At 37.3% G+C, this 25,285-nt stretch overlaps 1 protein-coding gene across 2 annotated transcripts in view; it reads right to left on the bottom strand.

The window, feature by feature from the left end:
- LOC113061588 (rho family-interacting cell polarization regulator 1-like) overlaps positions 1–25,285 on the bottom strand; it is a 60,416-nt gene that overhangs the window by 31,519 nt on the left and 3,612 nt on the right. Inside the window, exon 1 of one of the 2 annotated variants that reach the window (XM_026230820.1) lies at positions 16,263–16,707. The exons of the other annotated variant lie outside the window; for it this stretch is intronic. The gene's annotated coding sequence lies outside the window, so the exon portion shown is untranslated. Of the gene's footprint in view, positions 1–16,262; positions 16,708–25,285 lie in introns of those variants that run through there. 2 annotated transcript variants of the gene reach the window in all.

Here is a 25,285-nt window from a genome sequence, read left to right as displayed (position 1 = left end):
CAAAAGATGACGGTCAGCATAGAGCAACAACACAACGTATTATGAATTGGCAGATTAAAACAAACATGTTTGCAATGTTCAAATGAGAATATGAGTAAGGGGAAATGCTTTAGACCGGCAGCTTTTATGACTGGTTTTTGTGGACTAAACCTAGACACATCACAGTTTCCTCATCTATGCTGTTAATAAGCTGCTTAGCTCAAATTCCTCTCTGATAGTTGCCATGGAAGTCGGTGTTCATATTTCTTTAATTGTTATTCATATACATCATTAAAGGTGAAGGAGCCGTTGATGCAAATTGGCTGTGGTTCTATAGAAGTAGCTGAGGCGATTAGCGGCCTGTCACACTCAGTGAGGCTACAGAGGAGATTTCTGTCAGAAGCACACCACAGACGCCTGTCTAGAGGTCAGATCACTCCTTCAGTAGTAACCGAAAAGCTACTGTGAAGTCGTCACAAAGCGACATTATAAATACATACATTTACTGTCACTTTTGGTCAATTTTATACATCATCATTGCTGAATAAAAGTATTAATTCTTTCAAAAAGAAAATCTTACTGACTTTCAATCAATAGTGTACTGTATAATATACACTATATTATATTAAAGATACTATTGCCCAGCCCAAGAAAACACCCATTAACACAGAAGCATCTGAATATAAATGTGATATATTAAATAAACACAAGTAATTTCAGAGCTGATATCAGTATAACACGCTCTCAGGCAGTAGGTCAGCAGACTGAACCTTAAGGTGTCTGATTATTCATTTTCACACACAACTAGTTTATTACTCATATCATGCTGTGGATAAGAAGAGCTTGGCTGGGGTTTATCTGCATGACTTGACTACAGTGATGATACTGCATCTGTTATGGTGTCGCCAGGGCAATAGACAATATGGAAATCACATGAGGGCACAGATCAGGCACAGTGCGACTCGGCTCTGATCATTTCAGGATCTACCATTAACTGTATGCTGGGAACATGCAAATTCAACCACAAAGAACAGATCATATTTCAAAAAGACAACACAAGGTCAAGAGTTAACACTTGCTTTATAACTTTTCATAAAACTGCCCTTTTTCAGAGCTTCATAATTTGTGATACGGAAAATTTATTCAGATATAATTATTCTGTTATCCACATCAGTGTTTGATTTTTGAATTTAAGAGCAATTTCAATTTCAACCTTTTTTATTTCTAAATGCCTAGCAGTCAAAAAAGCCATATCCTCGGGTGAGACCAAAGAAAACAAAAGAATCATCGACATAATTCTGACATTTCTATCTGAATCAATAATTTAACTATTTTGTCAGTACTGAAAACAAATAAAATACATGATCCATCACATCATATATAGCAGTTTCTAAGTTCAGCTAAAAAAAAAAAAAAAAAGATCAAAAACTAGATTAAATGCAATCATTTGATTTATTAGTAAGAAGTTATTTTCCTTCTTAAATGTCAAGCATGCCTATACATTCAGCAAGAGTAGAGTTTAAGGGGGAAATAGAAACAGATTTATAGCAAGTACCTCACCACCATAAAGTAATGCCAGATGTAGAGGCTACAAAGTCATGTCCAAAAGGTGCTTATGATGATCCTACGATAATGATAGACATCTGGACCAAATACACAAATACACAAAGGTGCAATATGGCACTACACAAAACTCTGACTAGTGAGTTTCAGTTTCAGGATCCTCAAAGACAATAAAAACCAGTTATGATTGGTCTGATCTCTTTTATCTAGACAATAACCAAAGTCAAAATACTCCCAAAATTCAGATATTGATTCGACATCACGTCCCTCTTGGTCTGACCGCCATTTCCTTACAATCTCTCTTTCTACAGCAACAGAATAATGGTCAGCCGATAAGACCTTCATTTCCTCCAGTGCCTGCCTTCAGACTGATAACAACAAGAGAAAGAGGATGAGAGGATAAATAGAATGCTTTATTGGCCATTTGAGGAGCTGTTGTGGCTTACAGTGGAGGCGTGCTATTATTCTACTGACTCTGCAATCCGAGCAAGACCGTTATCGCTATTGCTGACTTCTCTGCTGATGGCTTTACATCCGCATGCTAAAAAAAATCCATGCCACCACTGCCTGACACACAATAAAACTTTTTAAAGTTTGCACGAATGCAAAAAACATTCCCTTTCAAATTCTGAGAAGAAAATGTTCTTTTCATTAAACGTGAAATAATGTTGTAAATAATGTTCAATAGCCACGGGTATTCATTTTGTATTTTCTGTATTTGACTCAAGTGCCAGTAGCCGCTTACTAGTATTTTATGAACCTCCAAGGACCACAGTTTCAGCTAAAAATCTTCTTTAATGGTCTACTGAAGAAAAAACAGTCACCTACATCTTGAATGGCATGAAGGGGAGTAAATTAACAACAAATTTTCTTTTTTGGGTGAACTACAATGTGAAGTAGAAAGAGTGAAATGGTACTTTTTTTAAAAACGTACTTTAAAATAATATTTTTTAACAATGTAGTCACACTTCCTTGTTTTCCTCAGAAGCAAAGCTATCTTAAATTTCCCACGTTATGGATAATACTTCTCCCACATAGCTGCATCATGCTGGTACTGACACCAATCAAATCAATTCCTCAGAAGCAAGAATTCTTCAGCAAGCCCCGGCATGCTATCATCACACATCTTAAATACACCATCTCCACACTCGTGTGATCTCCTTACAATTTATGAAAGTATTGAGCTGTGTCTGATTTCTCTGATAAGAGGTTTATGAAACATCCTGCAGCTCGTCCATTAGTTCCTGGACCCTCATGAATCCAAGACTTTCGGTCTAATCCCCATAGACATTAAGTGGCTTATGGGTCACTCTAGAAGTACAATCAGTCCATATATTACACAGTGTTGTAAAAAAAAAAAAAAAAAAAAGACTTGAAAATGCCCTCACAGTCTGTAACAAAAATGGAAATAATCCTGGTTACTGGAGTTTTTTTTTAAATGCAGTGACATGTCCTTTCAACAACCCAGACTCATTTTAGTGTTTTAGTTCCGCAGACCTCATGTCTGCTTGTGAACATAATTCCAAAAACATGCAATACTTGCACCTGCAGCATTCCATCCAAAATCTTTTGGAATTATTTAAAAATAAAAAATATGTGGCTCTGCAAAGCATTCACTGATCTCAGCAAAGAAAACACCTTATTAACTATTTAAAGACCTGAGACATTATTAATGGCTAACTTAACATTTCTGTCCTGTCCTCTCACTCCCATTAAGAGCATAATGTCTTCAAGTATCTGATCTTCTACAAATATATCATGGTTTAAAATAGATTATGACCTATATGAGCGAGTGTGGCTGTAGAACAAAAAAAAATTTGGTGATGGGGGGTTCCCAGTTTCATTTTATAAACAAATCAATGAATCATGCTAAAAGCCAAGGGTTCTGAGAATCCCACTGAAGAGGGAAAGAGGATCAGACATGAAAACCTTCACTTCCTGTTTGTTTAAGCCCTTCAGAGAGGCAGCAGTGCTCTGCATTTGTGGTCTGGTCAGGTCTAAAGTCCCATCACTTCACATGAAGGAGGAGGATTATTGTTCGGTGTGAACTTTTCTATCATTAACATGTACCGTATTTTGGGGACTATAAGTCACACTTTTTTTTCATAGTTTGGCTGGTCCTGCGACTTATAGTCAGGTGCGACTTATTTATCAAATTGAATTTGACATGAACCGAGAGAAATGAACCAAGAGAAAACATTACCGTCTCCAGCAGCCAGAGCTCTCGCGACTGTAGACGGTAATGTTTTCTCTTGGTTCTTGGTTCTAAATAAATGCGACTTATAGTCCAGTGATACTTATATATGTTTTTCCTCATCATGACGTATATTTGGACTGATGCGACTTATACTCAGGTGCGACTTAAAGTCCGAAAAATACGGTATATGTCACTTTAAATCCTTGTTCATACGCTACACAGATGTACTTTGTGATTTTATTAATGTGTTTTATTGTGCACGCAACCAGAGCACAACTAACACCTACATCCAGACAAACACTCCCAACTAAATCTCAAGCCCATCTCAATCAGAACATGAAATCGCAGTGGCCTTCTATTAATAGCTGAAATACAAACATTGTTTTAATAGCAATTCCTACCAGAATATCTCTAATACAACACTATCACACAATGCAGTTTGGCTGTCACTGGATTCAGTTTCTTACAGACTAGCAGGAATGTGAAGTTTCCTGAACACACACACGTATTTCCCATCGTCAGGAGTCTAGCAGGACTCTAAGATCTTTAGCCAGTGTGACCTTTCTTGAGGTTCTGGCAGCACACTGGGAGAACATCAAGCAGGATTATTATGCATGCAGACACACCAACTCATGTGAAGCTGTGTGTGTCTTTTTCCTACCATATTAGGGTCTGTGTAGCAACAATACTGGTTCATGTTTTATGTCATTAAAAATTAGATATCTGCTGAAACAAAATGTCTAAGTGTTCCTAAACTTTTTGTCAGTTGAATCCCTTAGAAGTAAAAAAATAAATATTTGAAGTATGCCCCATAATTTTAAGTTAGAATTTCTACTAGGGTTGCAAAAAGATGGAAAATTTCCAGTAGATTTTCAAAATAAATAATACATTTTATTTTATTTTTTTACTTTCCAGAATTTGTTTGTATATTCCAGGGATTTTTGGAAAGTTTATAAAAAATGTACCGAAAATGTTCCACCCATTTGCAACCCTCATTTTCTACCAACACATCCACATGTCCACGATTCATGGATATTGATTAATGGTCACATGACATGCAAGAAAGCATTACCCTCTTTTTAGTAATAGTTAATTTTTATTAATAGCTATTGACATCTGACCACAAAAATGTTAGAAATTATGCAAATGTGTACCGTTGCATTCACAAACCCACAAATGAAATTCACAGCACATGCAGAGATGGAGTTCGCTGTAAACTTCGGTTTGACGTGTCTGACGTGTCAAGCCTGAAGCTAACTGAGGCTACAATAAATCACTCATTAGTCTCAGACTGAACCATGAGCTGTTCCTTTTCTTTACAGGAAGAACACTTGACCCAGGATACAAAATACGGATTCAGAATATTCTTAAAAATATTAGCCTAATGTCTGTTTTTATACATACAATGAATGTCAATGGGGTCCAAAACAACATTGGACCTCGTTGACTTTAACCGTACAGTCAAAATCAGCTTAAACATTCTTCAAAAATATCTTCTGTGCTCTACAGAAGGAAGTCAAACAGGTTTAAAACAATATTAGGATGACTAAATGATGATAAATATATACAGGTGCATCTCAAATTAGAATGTCGTAGAAAAGTTAATTTATTTCAGTAATTAAAATTATGATACTTGTGAATTAAAAAAATGCAATGCACACAGAATGAAGTAGTTTAACTCTTGGGTTCTTTTAATTGTGATGATTTTGGCTCGCATTTAACAAAAACCCACCAATTCATGATCTCAACAAATTAGAATATGATGACATGCCAATCAGCTGATCAACTCAAAACACCTGATACACGAGTTTTACAATTTGAGTTGAATTACTGAAATAAATGAATATTTCCACGACATTCGAATTTATTGAGATGCACCTGTTTATGATGACAAATATACTGACAGCCAAACCTGATAAGTGCATGGAATTTTTGTCAGCACTTGTGTGGGCTTGAGGAAGTTTTGTTTGTGGCCTTTGATAAAAATACATCAACTGGCGGCAAGCTATTCACAGACACTCAAGCAGTCACAAGTCTTTAAGCCGAGTTCAGACTGCACGATTTTCAAAGTAGTCGTCACTGTTCTTTTCACATTGCATGACTATCTTGGCCAGCATTCAGTCGCTGCTGTGTTCACACTGCATGACTTTACAATAGGAAGAATCGCCGTCAACTCTGTCTGGCACGCAAACTACATTACACAATCAAACATGCGCGAGATGTGACAAGAAAACAATGCGATATCACGCGTGCAAGACCGGAGTTCTCACGTGAGACTGGGATTATTATTAAAAATGGTAGACCGCAAGAAGCTTGCAATACGAATTGCCTGTGCATTGATTTGCAGGGAAAAACAAGAAAAAGAAGCCATGCTTGCTGATATTGTGGTCTATAACTCCTCCCTGAAGTCCCCGCTGCTCTGTATCTTGCTCTTTCATTGGCTATCGGTCATCGCCGATGTAGTTTTCAGTCAGAAGACTTTTCACACACCATGACTTTAAAATCGCCGACAGGTCCAGATATTTAGCATGCCAAGTATCTCATGGGCGCTGGCGATTCTCTCAGATCGCATCTTTGCTCATTCAGACTGCGTGATTGTAACTCGCGTGAACAAGCACTGATATGCCTGTGATTTCGAGCATTTGTCGATGCTTTCTCAAAACCTGTCGGCAAGCCAAAAACTGGGCTAAAATCGTGCAGTCTGCAGTAGGGCTGCACGATCTGTCGTTTAAGCATCGAAATCGCGATGTATGAATTCACGATAGTCACATCGCAGGATGTGCGATGTAGGCTGTCGTAGTTGATCCGTTATTCATTAACTGTATGGGCCAGAGAGAAAGCGAGCGCGCGAGAGAGAGAGAGAGAGAGAGAGAGAGAGAGAGAGAGAGAGAGAGAGAGAGAGAGAGAGAGAGAGAGAGAAAGTGAGAGAGAGAGAGAGAGATGGAGCATGCCCCGGCCGCACCCTCAACGTCTTCAAACAACACGAGCGCTGTATTGCTCTCTCTCCCTCGCGAATAATAATCAATTGACATGATGGTGTCGATGTTTAAATCATTTTAAATGAGAATGTAAGTGTGCTTAACCCATTTTTGTTTGTAAGGAAAAATGTAAGTAGATTTCATATCGCAATATATATCACAGAAAAATAAAATATCGCAATGTAATTTTTTTCCAATAACGTGCAGCCCTAGTCTGAAGTCGGCTTTAGGGTAAAGACAGTCACAGGCTCAAAGAGTCATGTGTGTAGAGCATTAGGTTTGTACTGTGTTTGTAGCAGACCATACAGCTGTCTCCGAGACTGGATGGTCTAATCTGATTAAAGAACAGCCTGGCAAACTGTTAGTGATCAGTCACAACACACGGTATCATTCTGAACTAGTGACAGTGAAGAGGATCACCTGTGACAAACTGTGACAAACTGTGACAAACTGTGACAAACTGTGACAAACTGGAAAACAGAACTACTCACACATGGGTGGTGATAATCTTAGAAACGTATCTGCTGTGGATATTCCAAATGCACCATGGTCCAATCCACTAGCACAGACCTCGTCAACAACCACACCAGGTGGTGTAAACAAAATAATGTTCTTAGTATATTGAAACTCCTACGATGACCTCATTGTCATGGGGACTAGTGGTCAACTGATATGGGTTTTCAATGGCTGATGCTGATACGTAGATATCAGTGTGGCTTTGATATAATAAAAAAAAAATCAATTACTAAACAACAATTAAAAAATATTTACTTAACACTGAACACTTGTTTAAAAATTCTAGCAGACTTTACACCAACAAGCTTAACTTAAAATTAATAAGTTAGTAAAATTATATTTTTTGGCCATATTTGAGACTTCAAGTAATCAGGCATGTATTTTTCTACTGTACAAATAAAGGCAGCTTTGCGGAGCAGAAGAGCGACTTTTGAAACATTAGAATATATTACAGATCCCAATGTGAACACTATGTATGAATGTTATAATAAATGTATTAATAGAGCTGTTGTAGGGTAATTATTATTATCATTATTACTGTATTTTATTTTACAGGACGACAGTAAAATTATAATACTTTTATTTATTTATTTATGAATGTTGATGGAGTTCTTGTCTTTTCTCTGCTTTTATTTTGGCAGAAACCCACAGGAAGATCTCAGGGCATGTTTTTGTTGACAACAGCGTGCAGATTTATAAATGATTCTCATAAAAATTTTGGGAAGATGTTTGTCACATGTATCACATTGTCACATGCCTTGAAAAAAAAAAAAAAAATTATATATATCACAAAAATGTTACTGAGCAACTGACAAGTAACAAGTTCAGCCCATTTTTTCTCTTCAAGCTTTGAACTTTGAACCCTGGGACCGCGATTGCTGTCAGAATACATGCAATTCGCATGTGCATTAGAAAACAACATTCTGAAGTTTATTTACTAATGGTTGAGGTTATTTCGTGATTTCAATCATCATACAGTAACCTAACCACCACATCAGCCACCTTGTCTTCTCATCGGAGACATGTGATGCAGCACTAAACAGTCTCTCGCTGTCCGTGCCTGTAATTATTTCTGTGTGTTTCTCTGATAGTTTTAAATACTTTAACACTGCCAAAATGCTTGCTGCATTGGTGCGTGCCCCTGGTTGATCACGTTATCATTGTTGGTAGATATTATTCTGCCTTTTTGCTTATTCAGCCAAACTATAGCCAAAATATATTTGTTTGCGATCTCCGGCCAAATAATTTCACTTGCATCCCTAACTATAAATACCAACAAAAAACCGTAATAAAAACAATTTATTACTAATTATTAATAATATATAATGTATGTAACATTATTTAATTTTAAATGTATTTTATACAAAAAATTAACAAATTATTATTTTATAATATAAAATTTCATTGATATAGCTTATTTATAAATGAAATAAAATAAAATTGTATTTATTTTCAACTGTTTCAAAATATAAAATCAATTTAGATTTTTAATTCTAAAATATTTAAAGATAAATCTAAAAGAAAATATTTACAATTATTTATTTCACACACACATTTGTTAATAAATAAATAAATAAATAAATAAATAAGTACACTTCTCCATTCCTCAGATTCCTCCACCCCAGATGACCAATTCTAAATTGCAAATGGCTTTTCACAGCACATTCAGCTGCACCACTGTGAAATGTTTATGTCTTGAGTGAGCGCATAAAAGTTATTCTTGAAATCTTTCAGGTGTCCTGCATCACCCTTCATGAGTCCTGTGCGTGTGAACACACACTAGGGAGAGAGTGAGTCACCCATCCAGATGCTTCGTCTCTCCAGCACTGACTCCGTAATAACAGTCCTCTCTCTCACTGCATAATGATACACGCCAGTCCAGAAATGCACAGTGTACTATAATACACAGCCTACCTAAGAATTACACCGTACACTAGTTCAAATACAGCTCCACTATACATTTTAAAATCACAGAGCCAGGATGCATGGATTTTGTTCAATGACACAATGCCATGGCAACCCTCTAATGACAGTCAATTTAAACACTTTGTCATGCTAGGTCATATTCAGAGTGTCAGGATTACTGTACACAGCGGATCCCACATGAATGGCATCATCATACTGTGAAACATCCGCACACTTTCAGATGTTTACTCCAATTTGATGAGTGTTTAAGGGAAGCCAAAAATAACAGGTGGCTAATTCAAGTCCTTTATCTTTAGGAAACGAGAACTAGAACTGAAAACTATTTTTCTTGGAATCAGGAAGTACTCCAGCAAATAAAACTAATTGTCTTCAGCATATATGACATTTTTACTGAGATATTTATTTTAGCTACAAATATATAGCTTCAAAAACAATATTCAGTGTATCTCAATATTCATGTGTTTCCTCTAATATGGCTTTTTTCATCAGAGGAAACATCATAGTAATTTGTGTTTTTCACTAAATGAACAAAAAAGAATGTGCACCACATCACAATACTTATAATTACATACACTACCATTCAAAGGTTTGGGAGAGGTTAGATTTAATTATTTATTTTTTGTTCTGCAATGATGCATTACATAAATCAAAAGTGAAAGTAAAAAGACAGTTATAATGTTACTTTAATTCATAGTTAACTTTCTATTTATCAAAGAATCCTAAAATGAACACAATTTCCACAAAAATATCAAGCAGCCACAACCGTTTTCAACAATTACAATAATAAGAAATGTTTCTTGAGCACCAACATATTACAATGATTTCTGAAGCATCATGTGACATGATGTAATGGCATGTGTAATGGCTACTTTGCCATCACTGGAATTAGGGCTGTGCGATATATCTAATGATATAACCCCTAAATCGCCATCACCTGCTTTTAAATGGATTGGCATTTAATAGACAGAGTCGTAGACCACTGACAAGCTACGCAATATCGCGTTTATTATCGAAGGCGATTCATCTTGGATAATGAATGCGATATTGCGTAGCTTGTCAGTGGTCTACGGCTCGGTCTTTTAAATGCCGCTCCATTTAAAAGCAGGTGATGGCGATTTAGCGGTCACTGAACTGGATTTACTGACTCGGTGCGCATGATCATATCTTAGATATATCGCCCAGCCCTAACTGGAATGAATTCCATTTAGAATTCAAAATAGAATATTTCAAATTGTAGTAGTATTTTACAACATTACCGTTTTTACTGCAGTTTCAAACAAATAAATGCAGCCTTGGTGAGTAGAAGAGAACTTTAGTATAAGATAAAATTGTACAGACCCCCAAATTTGAATCGTAGTGTATTTGCTAAAATGTTTAAAAATAAATAAATAAATAAATAAATATAAAATTGGGAAGACCACAGGAACAGTACATCAACCCGATCACTTTATTTAGCATTCACGTAAACACTACATTCGGATTTATCAATCAGAAGTAATTTAAAAAATGACAAATCAAAGAGTGTCCATGTTAACGTACCTAGTGAAGAGTTGTGTAAACCCTAATTATAATATTGTGAGCTGCTGAAGTTTGCAGTGCAGAATGAAACCATCTTCAAAATGATATCATCATAAACGCCCCCACCATCTTTAAGGAATTAATTTCCATACTCGGTCAGAAAACAGACTCTTATTATTATGGGTAGTAAGGGAGAAGAGAGTCGGGCTAAGAACGGTTGCTGCTTTATTTAATGAATAAACCATCCTGAAAAATCTCTCTTGGCTTGAAGATTACAGTGCTGTGTGGTAACTGCACGACGCTGCACAGTTATGCACATGATAGCCTATATATCAACTCTTCAGTGCATTATGGTTCCTAAAATCAAAATGATATCACACTCTGAACAATTTATAAATATCTTTTTCAGCTACATTGAGTGTTGACAGCACTTTGTTTCCAATCACATGATGGTTAATGTGCATCTGGTTAACTGCAGTGCTAGGCTTTCTCAATGCTGTCATACTTCATAGAAATCACTGTCCGCATTGCACAGCTCTGTAGTTTTAGCAGCTTCCTGTTTATCTAAGAGATAGGACTGACACAACTATGCTGGAGTTTCCCGCAGTCAAACAGCCAGAAGCCAAGCTCTGGGCTGTCTACAAAAAAAAAAAAGAAGCACAAACTGGATTACAGTACTTATTAAATTCAAATGGACTACCGAAAGTCAGTTCTCCAGACAAATGGGTGCTTTCACACCTGCCTCAGTTGAATCGTACCAGAGTTCATTTCCCCCTTTGGTGCGGTTCGTTTGGTCAGGTGTGAAAGCAGCAATCGCACTCGGGTGCGCACCAAATGTGGCCCAAACGAACTCTGGACCGGTTCGTTTGTGGTGAGTCATGGCCAATGAGTGATGTGGATGTTGTCATGTGACTGCATTTTGGTTCATTTCAACTGGTTCGGACAAAGCAATCAGTGTGGTGTGAAAAGGAACCAAAAAAGCTGAAAAATGCTACAATGTATAATTGTTTGCCCTTGGTTCGGACCAAATGAACCTAACTAGAGATGTGAACACACCCAATGACACCACTGATCATAAATGTTACAAAAAAGAACTCTATTGGGGACAGTCAGGAAAACTTTTATCAGTTTCGCGTTTGTTAAAGTACCGGAGAAGATTTTCTGGATGCAACAGCAAACAGTGTGACCTGTGATGTCCAATTAGCAAGAATATGACACTTAAATTAAAGGGCTACTTCACCCAAAAATTTTAAGTACCCCATGATTTACTCAACCTCAAACCATTCTAGGTGTATATAACTTTCTTCTATCGGATCCAGTGATGGAGTACTCGAGTCCGACTCGAGTCACTATTCTTTGGACTCGAGTCCGACTCGACACTCCATTCTCTGGACTCGTGACTCGACTTGGCCTCGCGGACTGATGACTCGTACTCGGACTCGAGGATATATAAAATCGTACTTGAGCATTCATCACGTTGTCTTGACTAAAAATGTTATAAAAATATATAAGGTGTTACACTTTTCCTGTTTCGTGCCCAAGACCGGCCGGGATCTATTATTTTCCCTCACAGACACTGCTACCGCTCGCTCTCTTTGCTTGACAACACACTCACCGACGTCACTCACTTTACTTTCACTTACTTTTTCTCCAAAGCGCTCAGGCACTTGCGGGAAAGGATGAAGCTGATTGATTAGTTCTTGTCACATGAATCGCGGTGCGCTTGCGCATTCTGAAAAGTTGAGAGTACGGACGCGCCTGGAAAAAACGGGCCCATCGCTTCCATTATGAGCGCGCATACGCTTCCATAATGAGCGCACATACCGCGCACCTACATTGTAAATAACGAACTTGAGGCCGCAAAAGACGGGATTTGTGAACGGCCCTTATCGTTACACGTTGCTTTCTGACCAGTTGTGTGCCGTCACACACTCACATTCACTTGAACACATACAAACGCACTCAATCAATCGGTCACTCACACATAAACGTGCTCTCTCTCTCTCTCTCTCCCCTCATATCGTATTGATTTTTATGTTTTAAGTATCTTTAAAATACACGTTTCTTTTTTCACCGAGTGTATTTCTGTAATACAATGTTAAAGGATTAGATCACACAAAAAATGAAAATGTCCTAATCATTTAGGCTACTCCGCCACATGCCATCCTGGACATCGATGGCGTTTTTTCTTAAATTATGTTTTTTAAGGAAACCATTTCATGTTTTCTTCATATAATGTACTCCAATGCCTACCAACTCAGTTGGTTGCTATCGTTTCCTCAAAAAAATTAACAAATTTTTCCAATACGGGACTCGAGACTCGACTCGGACTCGAACTCTGGTAATGGGGACTCGACTTGGACTCAACTCGGACTCTTCTTTGGTGACTCGGACTTGGACTTGGACTCGAACACTGAGACTCGAGACTCGACTCGGACTCGACAGTTGGGGACTTGACTAAAACACTGATCGCATCAGTACAATCTGAGTTATATAAAAAAAAATTCCTGGCTCTTCTAAGCTTTATAATGGCAATAAATGCATTCACACATCATAAAAAGTGTCCCAAATATCTCCTGGGGGTTCATAAAGTCCTCCTAAAGTGAATGATATATATATATATATATATATATATATATATATATATATATATAGGCTCCTAAATGTTTTTCTTTCAACAACATTTTGTGTGGACTGGGTCGCTGCACTTAACAGAGGTAAGTCGGAGAAACAGTGGCATTTAAAAATGAACACCACCCACTGTGGAGGCACACACGGCAATCAAACAAATAAATCATCACTAAAAACAAGCCATACAAACTATAGGAGGACTTGTGTGATGTGATGTGATGTGTGTCTAAACAAGTAGGACAGTGTGCATTATTACACTGAAAAAAATTTTTTGTTTGTGAAACAATTTGAATTTCATATAATAATTGCAATAAAAAAAAAATTACAAAAAAGGAAGGCAAGTAAGTAACTCAATGAATTGAACATTAATTTTTGCACATGAAACACATGTGTTTTTCTTGTAAAACACACTATAGTTAGTTAGTTAGTTACCGATAGTTATGTTTTATTTACAACTTTTCTGAAGTAAAACAAATAATGATATATTTACGTGCTTAAATACACAAACTAACCACTGCCAGATTAGCTGGTTAGGAAGAACAATGGAAAAAGTGTGTTTTTGCAAAAGAAGCATCCAGCCTTCAGGCAGCTGCAACAATACCAGTGAAGAGCACACATCCATGTGCAAAAGACTGGAGGAATAATTTGTAACCTCCCACACAGATCCAGACACTCATTTCACGATGCGCTGGCTTCCTCAGGCTCTGAAACTAGTGGTTGTCTGGCCGATCTGCTTTCCAGAAGAGGAAGAGAAAGCACTGTAGAAGATAAAAGGCTAAAGAGATGCTGGCAGCTAACATCCATTTCTAAGAAATAGTATCCCGCAAATCAAAATTGTAAATAAACACCCAATAATGTGCTGCCAAATCTTGAAGAGCAAGTAAGGTAACACAGATATCATTTCAAGCCAAAAGCATGAACGTTACTGTAGTTTTTTTTTTTCTTCTCAAACCAGTAAACAGTCAACTGTTCCTTCCTCAAGGCGTGCCTATTTTAAGATTGGTCAGTCCGGGCAGACTGTCTTTCCTCTGGGAGGAGGACGTGCATGTCTTTGTGAGGAAAGAGAATGAAATAGAAAATAAGCAGTTACAGAGAGAATGTGGAAGGAAAAACTACATGTTCATTGCCTTTCTCTCTTAGTAAAGAGAGAACTCTGTTTGGCTGAATGTAAATATGTTACTTAAACAAGACTTGGAACAACAGTAAACATCTGGCACACTGTTTGGATAACCAAATATGATGTAGCTAAAAAAGACGATTATGAAAGCAATGGATAAATGCACCATCTAAGCAAATAAAGAAAATATTAGATAGAAAATATGCACTAAACATCTCTAAATGTCACATTAACTTTGATTTACAGACTGTTAAAAACCATGAAGCTGTCAACCATGACAGTCCGACCTAGAACGCACACTTTTACTTATCACTTTCCTCGCACTGCTTGATCAGATCATAAGCTAAATTAGGCCCCTTCATGTCCATCCAGGTCTGCACAATGGACAGGATTGTGTGGCCCGTCGTGCTGCCCACAAGGCTCTGAGTTTTCCTAAAGAAGTGTTCCCACACTGTTCACAGAAAGTACGGCTGCGGGTATAGCAACACAGCCTCACAGTTAGGAGAGTCACAAGATTCACAGCAAATTTCACGTGCAAGTTCATAAATAGCACACAAAGAACTGGAAGTCAAGACATAGCCACGTCAAAGGAATGAGGACACTTTGGCTCTTCTGTTTTCCGTCTCATGTGGAGAGGACAGGGGACAATAGGTTTGATAAACCAGGGTCCATTTAGGGAGCTAAACTTAAAATTGGGCCACTGATGACTTAAAATTATGGATTCACATATATTAGGATTTTGCCCAATACTGATATGCCATAATTATTTTCATGCTATGGACAAGATCTGATAAATGCCCAGTATGCATTCATAAAATATAAAATAATAAAATACAATTAGTCATTTGAAATGCTAAAAGTGCTAAGCATCAACATTATAGGCCTAGTATGAGAAACTATCTTGAGGCTTGCTTTAGATCACATTTAATTGTAATCCAAAAAGTAACTTAACCTGAGCATTTAGCAAAGTTAATTCTGTTTAACAAAGCATAAGTACAAGAGGGAATATTGTAACATACATAAACACTTGAATATAATCATAAACATAAAGCGACAAAAGGGTACCACTGTTTTAGGCCATCTAAAATGATCCCAGTTGGGCTTCTATGTTCTCCCCCTCCCATGTGAAGAACTGACAGCACACATCATGGTGCACCTCTCCCATTCCACAACAAACTAAATGAGGCAGTGTGCATTGCTCAAAAGTTGTTTACATGCATCAATCAACCTATTAAACCGGGAAATAGAAACATGTACTCCAAAGAAACAAAAGTGGGTTATTAGAGCCAGCATTCCCTTGCATATGAAGAAAAAAAAATCAGAGGGATTAGGTTGTGCAGGATTAGCTTCACGGGATATTCTCTTCTCAACTGAGAGGCTGAAGCAAGGACGTGTAGAGAGAAAGGAAAGCCTTCAAAGCAATAACACTAAGTGGCCGACGGTGTCTTTTCCGCTATGTAATTCCTGACTAATAATATCCGAGGTTACATCTTTTACACACATATGCCAAACAAAGCTTTCTTTGTCATCAGAGCTCACTCCCAGTCTCCTCCATGCCATGTTATGAGAATGTCTATCACACTGTCTGCACATTCATTTGCAAAATAACTGAAACCTACAAACAGTCACAGATTACAAGGCATGCACTCGGTTTTACCAGCTAGCTCAAAATACATTGGCACAGACTGTTTGGTGTTGGCATTATACTTTCCTACCTATTGTATATTTCCGTTTGATAATTTTTTAAGTAAATGTGAGGCTTAAATAAGCGCCCAATGTACTCGTTACATGTCCATAAACATCACAAAAACGTCGTTAGTAAGATTAAACTACATACATGATTGTCAGGGCTGGTATCATCGACGTTTAAATCCAAATCCGAGTCTTTCAATCCGCGCGCTGATAGTTTCAACGTAATGGATGGCACGAGGAAGGTTACGTTTCTCGCGCAAGACGTACAAAATAAATCCTCAGTGTATCCTCGGTTCTCTGCACACACACGGCGAGCCGTGTCACTTTCTCCCTCTGACGGCAAGGCTGCAGGCTTGGTCCTGTCGTTATCTCGTTAAGGGGTGTGGACGAAACGCATGCAAATGAAAAGACGTCCGTCCCCGGCGTGTCCACTTCACACCCGGCCAGCGTGGAGGGAGTATCGAGGCAACTTATTTAATGACGGGAATAAGAATGTGTTGAAGCATTTGAAAAATATCACGCAGGGGATATGTGAAGCCTCCTCTACAGTCTAGTCAACGGCACACACGCACTTATGCACTTATAAATACACTTCATGCAGGAGCCTCGCTCCAAATCTAAGAGGGGGAAGGGAGAAGGGGCGGGACAAAGATTTGAGCTTTTCCTGGCCTCTCTCCGTGAAACCCAAAGATGTGAATTACACCCCTCACCCTGCCAGCAACAAAACTGGCATCAGGCTCCTACTCTCTGTTGTTCCCTCTCAAAACATGCTGCTAAAATAAACACTTATAAGTGTATTTAACCATATGCCATGACATAATGATGCATCTATTAAAAGTAGATATGACTAAAGAGTTATATATGATATATTTCCATATATGAGAAGACATTTGGAGAAGTCTCTTTTTAAGCCACAGCATTGACTGTTTTTAAATAAGATATGAATTAGTAATAATTAGTATTTTAATTATATGAGTAATAATGCTAAATAAAATCGAGTATAATATGAATTACAAATTTGTGAATGAAGGAATACTTTACTATCACCAAATAAAAATACATTTTAGAACATGTTTATATAAATAACATGTTTGTATAGTGCATATATGCTCTTGATGAGGAGTGCAGCTACAAGTTAAATTATAGGCTAAAGAGGCTGCATGGCAATTATAACACCAGACTATAGATAGAAACGTTGTAGGAGCAGAGTATGAGAAACTCAGAAGATTCAAGAAAGAAATACTTAGGAAGGACATTTTTCTGAACATTCTAGGGCAAAGTTTAAACCACTAGCATTTTAATATGATGCAAACCTCGTTACTGTGTCACTAGAATTAAAACTAGTGCTATCGCTTCTCTATGCAACAGTCACCACAACAATGTTAGGATGATTGTGAAGCTGTTGCTAAGGTGTTCTTAGTGGTGTAAGTCAAAAGAGCCTACCTCAGTGACTTCAGGATACTCCTGTGCCTTTAAATGCAACAAGCATAAAAGTAACAGTTTAAAATTTGGACTGTATGAGCATGTGTGATACATTGTAGCTAAAGAGGAGATGTGACTGGTCTCATAGGCTTTAATCAGTTCAGCTGACGATAACCGAAGGAGATGTCATGTGTTTGAAGAGAGGCTTGACATGGCCACCTTCCAGCAAAAGATAGGCCCTTTTACCCCTCCCTGTTTCCCCCTTATTCAAACCCAGCTAGCCATTATCTATCTAAATTCTGAATTCACTTCCCTAAATCACTGTAGCCCACCCCCCACTCCAAATCACCCCACTGCAGTTTAGCCCGGAGAAGAGCACTACAAAGTATCCACTGCCTAGGGCTAAAGCATAGCACCTAAATTATGCAATTAGGCTGCAGGGTGTTGTGCGAAATCCAGGCCATGTGCAAGACACGCAGGACCCTCATCAAACAGATTTTAACCCTATAAAGCCTAGTGTATTTGATACACCAAAGCCTTGATCACAACTTTACTGAAGACAACACTTGTTGTACACAGTCTACTATGTGCTTTCTGTATTTTGATCGATCGTTTTAGTATAATCCTAAAAATGTTTTACTTCAGGTTGTGGTTGACGTGTCTTTTTGCTGAAAAATCTTTAATGATTTTTATAAAGTAAACATATGGATAACTGTTATTTTGTTAGCAATATTTCAACAAGAGCACTTACTGGACTGATGCAATTTATTTTTAAAAAAATTTGATTAAAATATAGTACATCAGACTTTTGAGAATTTTTTATCATTGTATTTTATTGCATTCCATGTTTTGCCCCATAATAAAACTACAGGGCTTTTATCATTAAACTAGTAGTCCGCTATATTGTTATAAAGATCTTGATTTTTTAAATTAGTTATCAGATTTTTTTTAATATATTATGTATATATTATATTATATTATATATATTAGCAACTGCAACAAATTGAATATTTTTGCTTGGTTTTGGCCTCTGACTGCAATTAAGGTGCTTTTTATCTCCTTGAGTATGAGCTCCATATTTTCATAATGTATGAGCCATAAAAGCCAAAAAAAATTTTTTTTTGTTTTTTAGATTTTGACTAAAGGATTCTGTTATTTTATTTGTCAGGCTTCACATAGTTAATGTATACTGGTAGATGACAGGTCTAAATTTAGAAATCTTTGATGTTTTCCCCCTCCCCACTCTTTATGGGTTGACACATTTCCCTCTTTTTACAAGTTTTCTAGGGTCAGAGGAGCCCAAAGTTTCTACTGTCGGGCTGTCAATCACACGAAGCCTCTTCCCAATCCCATCTCCATGCTCATTGACCCCTGAACCCCAGTGAGTGCAACCTGCTTCTCAGACTCCCTGTGGGAATTTTCACAGTTTAAGGAGGGGGTATTGTATGTTCATCTGTCCTTCATTCCTCTCTTTCTTGTTTTTTTTTTTTTTTTTTAGCTTGCGAGTTGATTCTTTGGACATGTCGCTATATATAAAAGCCTGACTCTGAATTACTATACAAAACGTGAAGCACGGACGTGCCAAAAGTGGGCATGAATGTATTTACAAACTTGTTAAATCGCTCTTTCCATTTCTCTATATCCTATGTTTCTCATATATTTTTGACTAAGGTTGGCATGTACAACTAGGACGTGTGTTTGTGGGTGTTTTTGGGGGGGGGGATGGCAGAAAGCAATGCACATGGGTTTTGTTTTTAAGCACTACAGCAATCCAAATAATTCTAAAAGAATTATAAAAAGTAAGCAAAGAATGGATGACAGCACAAAAGGCTTTAAAATATCTGATAACTTGTTTATCTATTTATTACTCCTTTCTTTTCTCAGTTCCTAACTTTCACTGTTCAGAAGTGAAATGCTAGTCATTTCTGAAGAGTTTTTGGGAGTCAGAGTCATACAAAGGGCAGAGAACTTTCCGTTTAGCCGTCTCAGGAAGCCTTTTAGCATTTGTCAGCCACCCTTATAGAAAGCCCACCCACTCACCCACCATAACATGCTGACCCATGCAAAAGAAAGAGAACTGGGTACTAACCCACACACATTACATACCACCTGTTCACTCCATCTGCTACTCTGGCATTTCATATCGTGCATGCACATGCAAATAATATATCACACATTACAACCATTGCAGCATATTGAGCTTCACACCAACTCACTTAGTCAATAAAATAGATATAGGTTTGATTGCCGGAAGAAAATTCAAATGGGAATTGTGTGATAAAATAAAAAAGAGGCGTTAGAAGGTCTAACTGGGTCAGGCGTCTCCAAAGCTCTAATTTAGGGGCCATATGAGTCTGTTTGTTTAGTCAGTATGCATACATGGGCTCATGTAAGAAGATTCAACATTGTAAGCACTGCGATACTGCACATGTGGAAACGTTAGTGTTGTAAAAGAGCAGAAAATACTTTTACTGAAATGGATATGAATTGAATGTAAATATAGTGGCATAATGGGATGGGTGTTTTTGTTACTCCATTCTCTAGGACATAGCTTGGACATTGTCTATTAAGTGATACTTAAGAACAGGCAAACCAGTAAGTATGCCACTATAGTGCAGCTAGTCATCAAGAGTACTCAATTCTAATTAAGAGCACTTAAGACATGAAACCTGGACTTATTCATATACCATATCAGTTTTCAAAACTAAATAAAAAATATTTATTAAAACCAAGCTGCATAAAAATTGTTCTTAGATATAAATTTTCCTCTTATATTAGTTATATTTAATTTATTTGTATCTAAATGGAAATTAAATATATATATATCATTTTTTACAGTATTTCTAATAAAATAAATGCAACTTTGCTGAGCATGAGACTTCATTCAAACACATAAAAAAAATATATATATTAACTTTTGACTGGTAGACCTCATTTAATTAAAAGGGTCATATGACGTTGCTAAAAAGATCATTATTTTGTGTATTTGGTGTAATGCAAAGTGCTTATGTGGTTTTAAGGTTAAAAAAAAACACATCATTTTCCACCTACTGTACATTATTGTTGCTCCTCTATGCCCTGCCTTTCTGAAACGCTTTTTACAAACTCATCAATTTGAAAAGCAAGGTGTGCTCTGATTGGCCAGCTATCCAATGTGTTGGAATTGGATGAATTCCTCAAGCGTGTGGCGAAAATGTTACACCCCTTAACATACTGTGATGCAGAGTGCCCAGCGCAACCAGACAAAACCAATGAAACCCATTACAAACTAGGCATTTGTTGCATCCAGTGGGGACATAATTACTGATTGTAATGACTTATACTGTCTTTTTACATGTTGTGTTGCATATTTCGCCGCGTAAACATAAATCCCATGAAACAACACTACAAGCGCTCCTCCACACTGTTCAAAACTCGCGTTTGAATCATCAGTGGCAAATTCTTTAAATATGTAAGTGTACTTACAGACTGTGAGTCAGAAGCGCCAGACTGTCCTTGCAAAGTTGTAATTGCCCTACTTTATAGACACAGACACCGGCATTGTAGGCTACTCTCCCAGGAAACAATCCAAACAGGAAGGGAAAATTGAAATCACATTATATGACCCCTTTAAATATTTGACTTGAATACTTTAATAATAATGAAAGTAAGATCAGTTTTAACAGTCAATCACTTTACACTGAGCCATGTTATTTCAGGCTGTACTCTATAAATGTCTCTCTAAATGACCAACCCCCACCACTTCTGAGACCTTCAGGCAGGACACAAGACCCAGGGGGTGAATCTTTGACCCTTCAGCCCAGTTAATCTGTCTTTCCAGCGTAAATTCCTTGTAGATTAAAGCAGGGTGGGACCCTGCCGACCGGGTCACAATAATATGCTGATTGGTCCTTTCCCCTGTGTGCTCTGCTCATCAGATGGAGAAGAAGCATGAGTGATTGCATCTCATGTGACCTGGCCTGTGAGGGCGTAGTGAGCACATAAACAGTTAAAGGCTAACCCTTCAGCCCAAAATTTTAATTAAGCCATGAATTACTCACCCTGAAGTCCTCCTAGGTGCATATGACTTTCTTCTTTCAGACATATTCAGTTGGAGTTATTTTAAAACTGTCTTTGATCTTTCAAGCCGTTTGAGGCAACTTAGCTGGTTTTGCAGTCCATCGGTCCATGAGAAGTTTAATAAAAAGCTCATCCTCTGATTAAAAGTGCATGCGCAATGCCGATGTCATACGTCATTCCCCTGGAAATGCTTGATGGACAACTGTGAGCGCAAGCTAGTGATAATAGTGATAATTACGTTTTGAATATGGATAATTGTCTTACAAAAGACTCAGTGTGAGACACTTTTCTTTAATGGATGAGCTTTTTATTCAACTTCTCATGAACCGATCGAATGCAACACCCGCTAAGTTGCATCAAACGGCTTGAAAGATCAAAGACAATTTTTTAAATAACTGAATTCTGAAAATTCGTCTGAACGAAGAAAGCCATATAGGATGACTTCAGGGTGAGTAATGTATGGCTTAATTTTCATTTTTAGCTGAACTAACCCTTTAAGAGACTAGAAAGAAACGTATATCTTGGTAAACTAAATATAGCTCATTTCACATTTTGTACCCTCTTAGACACAGTTTGGTTTTAATGAGGAAACTTCAGACACAGAGAGTGTCAAGTGGTGGATGTGTGGATTACAGCCAATTTCCAGATCCAGGCCTGGTAATTAAGCTCCAACAAAAAAGGGTTCTCACTCAGGCTCATTTTAATGCTCCTATTGTAATGAGAAACTGCTGAGTGTCTGTTATCCTGAGAAAAGTGAAGGTTATAAAAAAAGAGAAGGAGAGGGGGGAGGATAGGGACCAGTGAAAGTAGAAGTGAAAGAGAAAGTGATGAGTGAAAGCAAAGTCCGCATTTGGGATGCAAGAACATGGCTGGCAATGAGCTGACCCACTTGGTTGAATTCATTCTGAAGAGCAAGAAAGAGAAAAAGAAACCAAGAAGGGGAGAGAATGAAGCACAAGAGAGCTCCCCTTTATATTCTGTTTAAAAATTAAAACCTGATGTCTTTAACTCTTCCCTGGGGCAAATTAAAGCTCGAAGTGTGTAAAATTTTTGATGCTAAAATATTTTCTACTATTCCAAATTTAATATGCAAAGACAGCAGTGGGAACAGAAGCTATCTAGACACTTAATTCACAATTAAAAATGTATGAGTATCTTTAAATAATATAACAAATATCAGACTTGAGTTTTAAAGTTTGTTCTGAGAGCAGAACTGTAGAGTCATTTGTTTGCAGGTGCCACATTGTTTGATATTTTGCTCCCTAATTAATGCCGCATTTTCAAATAATTTTTTTATGTCACAAAACCTGGAGCAATTAACAAATGTGTGTTGCTCTGTTGCATCTTCTTATGCATGGTCTGTTTGAAAACATAAGGAAATTAATTTCATTCCTGCAGCCAACATATCACCAAAAGTGAGATTTCAACTTTTTCACCCTCTGCATGTGGAGCAGCTTCTGTCTGCTGCTCACCAGTCACATGACAAGTGTCCTATCAGCCAGGCACCAAAAATAACTCCAAATAATGCAGTTCTGCAAAGTCAAGAGCTGTAAACAAGGAAGGCTACACAAAGAATCCATTTGTTTTTTCCTTATTTCGGGACCGTTTCCTAGTGCTGAGGTGTTTCCTATTCTCTGTGAACTGCAAAGCTCTATAAAGCCTATGTTTGTCATTTCTGTCTGCCCTCATAGCCATGTATGAAAGAAGCTGCCAAAACAAACCATAGATGCACCATGTCTCTTCTTCATTGCAGTGTACATTTCAACCGCCAGCTTTACTTGGCTTTTATTTCTGTTGAATTGTAAAACTGGTATGTGATCAGACTATGATTCAGTACATAACTTGAATCTTATTTTTACTTAAGAAGAAAAATACATTAATAAATAAATAAATAAAAAGTAAACAAATATCTTCTGCCCTTGAAAATGCAATCATTGCATCTGCATAGAAATTATATACATTCTGGGGAAATGTTTAGTTTTTCCTGGACCCCAATTAATGTTATGTCCTATTATTATTGTTTATCCTATTATAATATAATGTAATATCATCAATATGTGTCCATGGTGTCTCCCCTGCCTTTGGCACGAGATGTTGTGGTAAGCTCCAGCATCCCAGAAACCAGAGGAAGAGCTGTTTAGAGAATGGATAGGGAGGTTTCCCTTCAGGCGGGAGGAGATGAATGTTATCTTTCTCTCCCCACAATAGAATGTCTCACTTCCCTTCCACAAAGCCTCCATTGTGATCAGACGTGTTGGCAGGTGTTGTGTTGTTGTAGTTGTTTTCATTTTACTAGAGATGCTTTGTCTCTTGATTGTTTCTCTTTCCACTTACATCACACATGTAAACATATGAGCTTGTCTAGGACACAACATGATGTGTTATGTAACATTGCAATTGCTTTCATCTGACTGAGGGAGAAACTGCATTAATGAGTACATAATGTGAACACTATGTGAACATAGTCTCTAGTGTTGAAGAACAACATGCATGGAAAACACACACACGCACACACACACACACACACAGGCATAGAATCATATGCAGATATGAGGTTTATGACCCATTCCTACAATAGCAGCAACTACACTTAAATTAAGTCAGACTTAAGATTCTTGATCCTACAGTGCCCTCTATGTTCAGTGGGAAGTACTGCCTGACACTGTTATCACTCTTATAAACCATGAACAGAGAGAGGCTGGTTCCATTAGGCCTCCCGGCGGGACAAGAACATATTTACAAACTGCTAACAAATAGCATATAAAAACAAATAGCTCATACTGATTCCATTGAATTCATTTGTAACATCATGCAACACTGAACATTGAATGTTTATAAAAGAAGTCTCTTATGCTCACCAAGGCTGACCATAAATACAGAAAAAACTCAAATATTATATATTTCAAATTAATATTGACATCATTACTATTAAAAATAACTTTTTATTGTTATTTTAATATCTTTTAAAATGTTATTTATTGTGATGTCAAAGCTGAATTTCCAGCAGTCATTATTTCAGCCTTCACATGATCCGTCAGAAATCATTCTGAAATCAGGCTGATTTTGCTGTTCAAGAAAATATTTTAATAAGCCGATTTGAATTATCAGCGTAAATGTGCTGAAGACTGCTTTGCTGCTTAATATTTTTGTAAAAACTGCGATAGATTTTGTCCCAGCATTCTTTGATGAATAAAAAAAGTTCAAAAGAACAGCCTTTATTTAAAAGATAAATATTTTGTATACATTACACATTTTTTGTACTGTCACTTTTGATCAATTTAATGTATTCTTGCTGAATAAAATTCCTTTAAAAATCTTACTGTTGCTGACCTCAAACTTTGAACAGTATTTGTGAATATAAAAAAAGACTAAAACATGTCACACATGTTTTCTCATATTTTGCCACATCATGTGCATATTTAATTCAGCGAGTGTCGCTATTTTATTTTTGATCCAATCTAATATAAAAAGCACCTCTTATTTCTGGTCAAATAATCACTCCAGAAATGATTATATTGTCATCACCGTAATGAAATGGAATCAAGCGTCTCTGTTTCTTCATTGTCCAAGCTGCCCTTTTATCAGGAAGTATTAGGCCAACACAGACATTTAAAAACAGAACAGGGCAGAGGGAAAAATGACCAAACGTTTCCTGTCATTGTACTGCACATACCACTCAAAGGCAAA

This window comes from Carassius auratus, chromosome 43, assembly GCF_003368295.1.
Source record: "Carassius auratus strain Wakin chromosome 43, ASM336829v1, whole genome shotgun sequence".
In the NCBI taxonomy this organism is placed as follows: Eukaryota; Metazoa; Chordata; class Actinopteri; order Cypriniformes; family Cyprinidae; genus Carassius; species Carassius auratus.
This window is presented reverse-complemented; position numbering and strand designations above follow the sequence as displayed.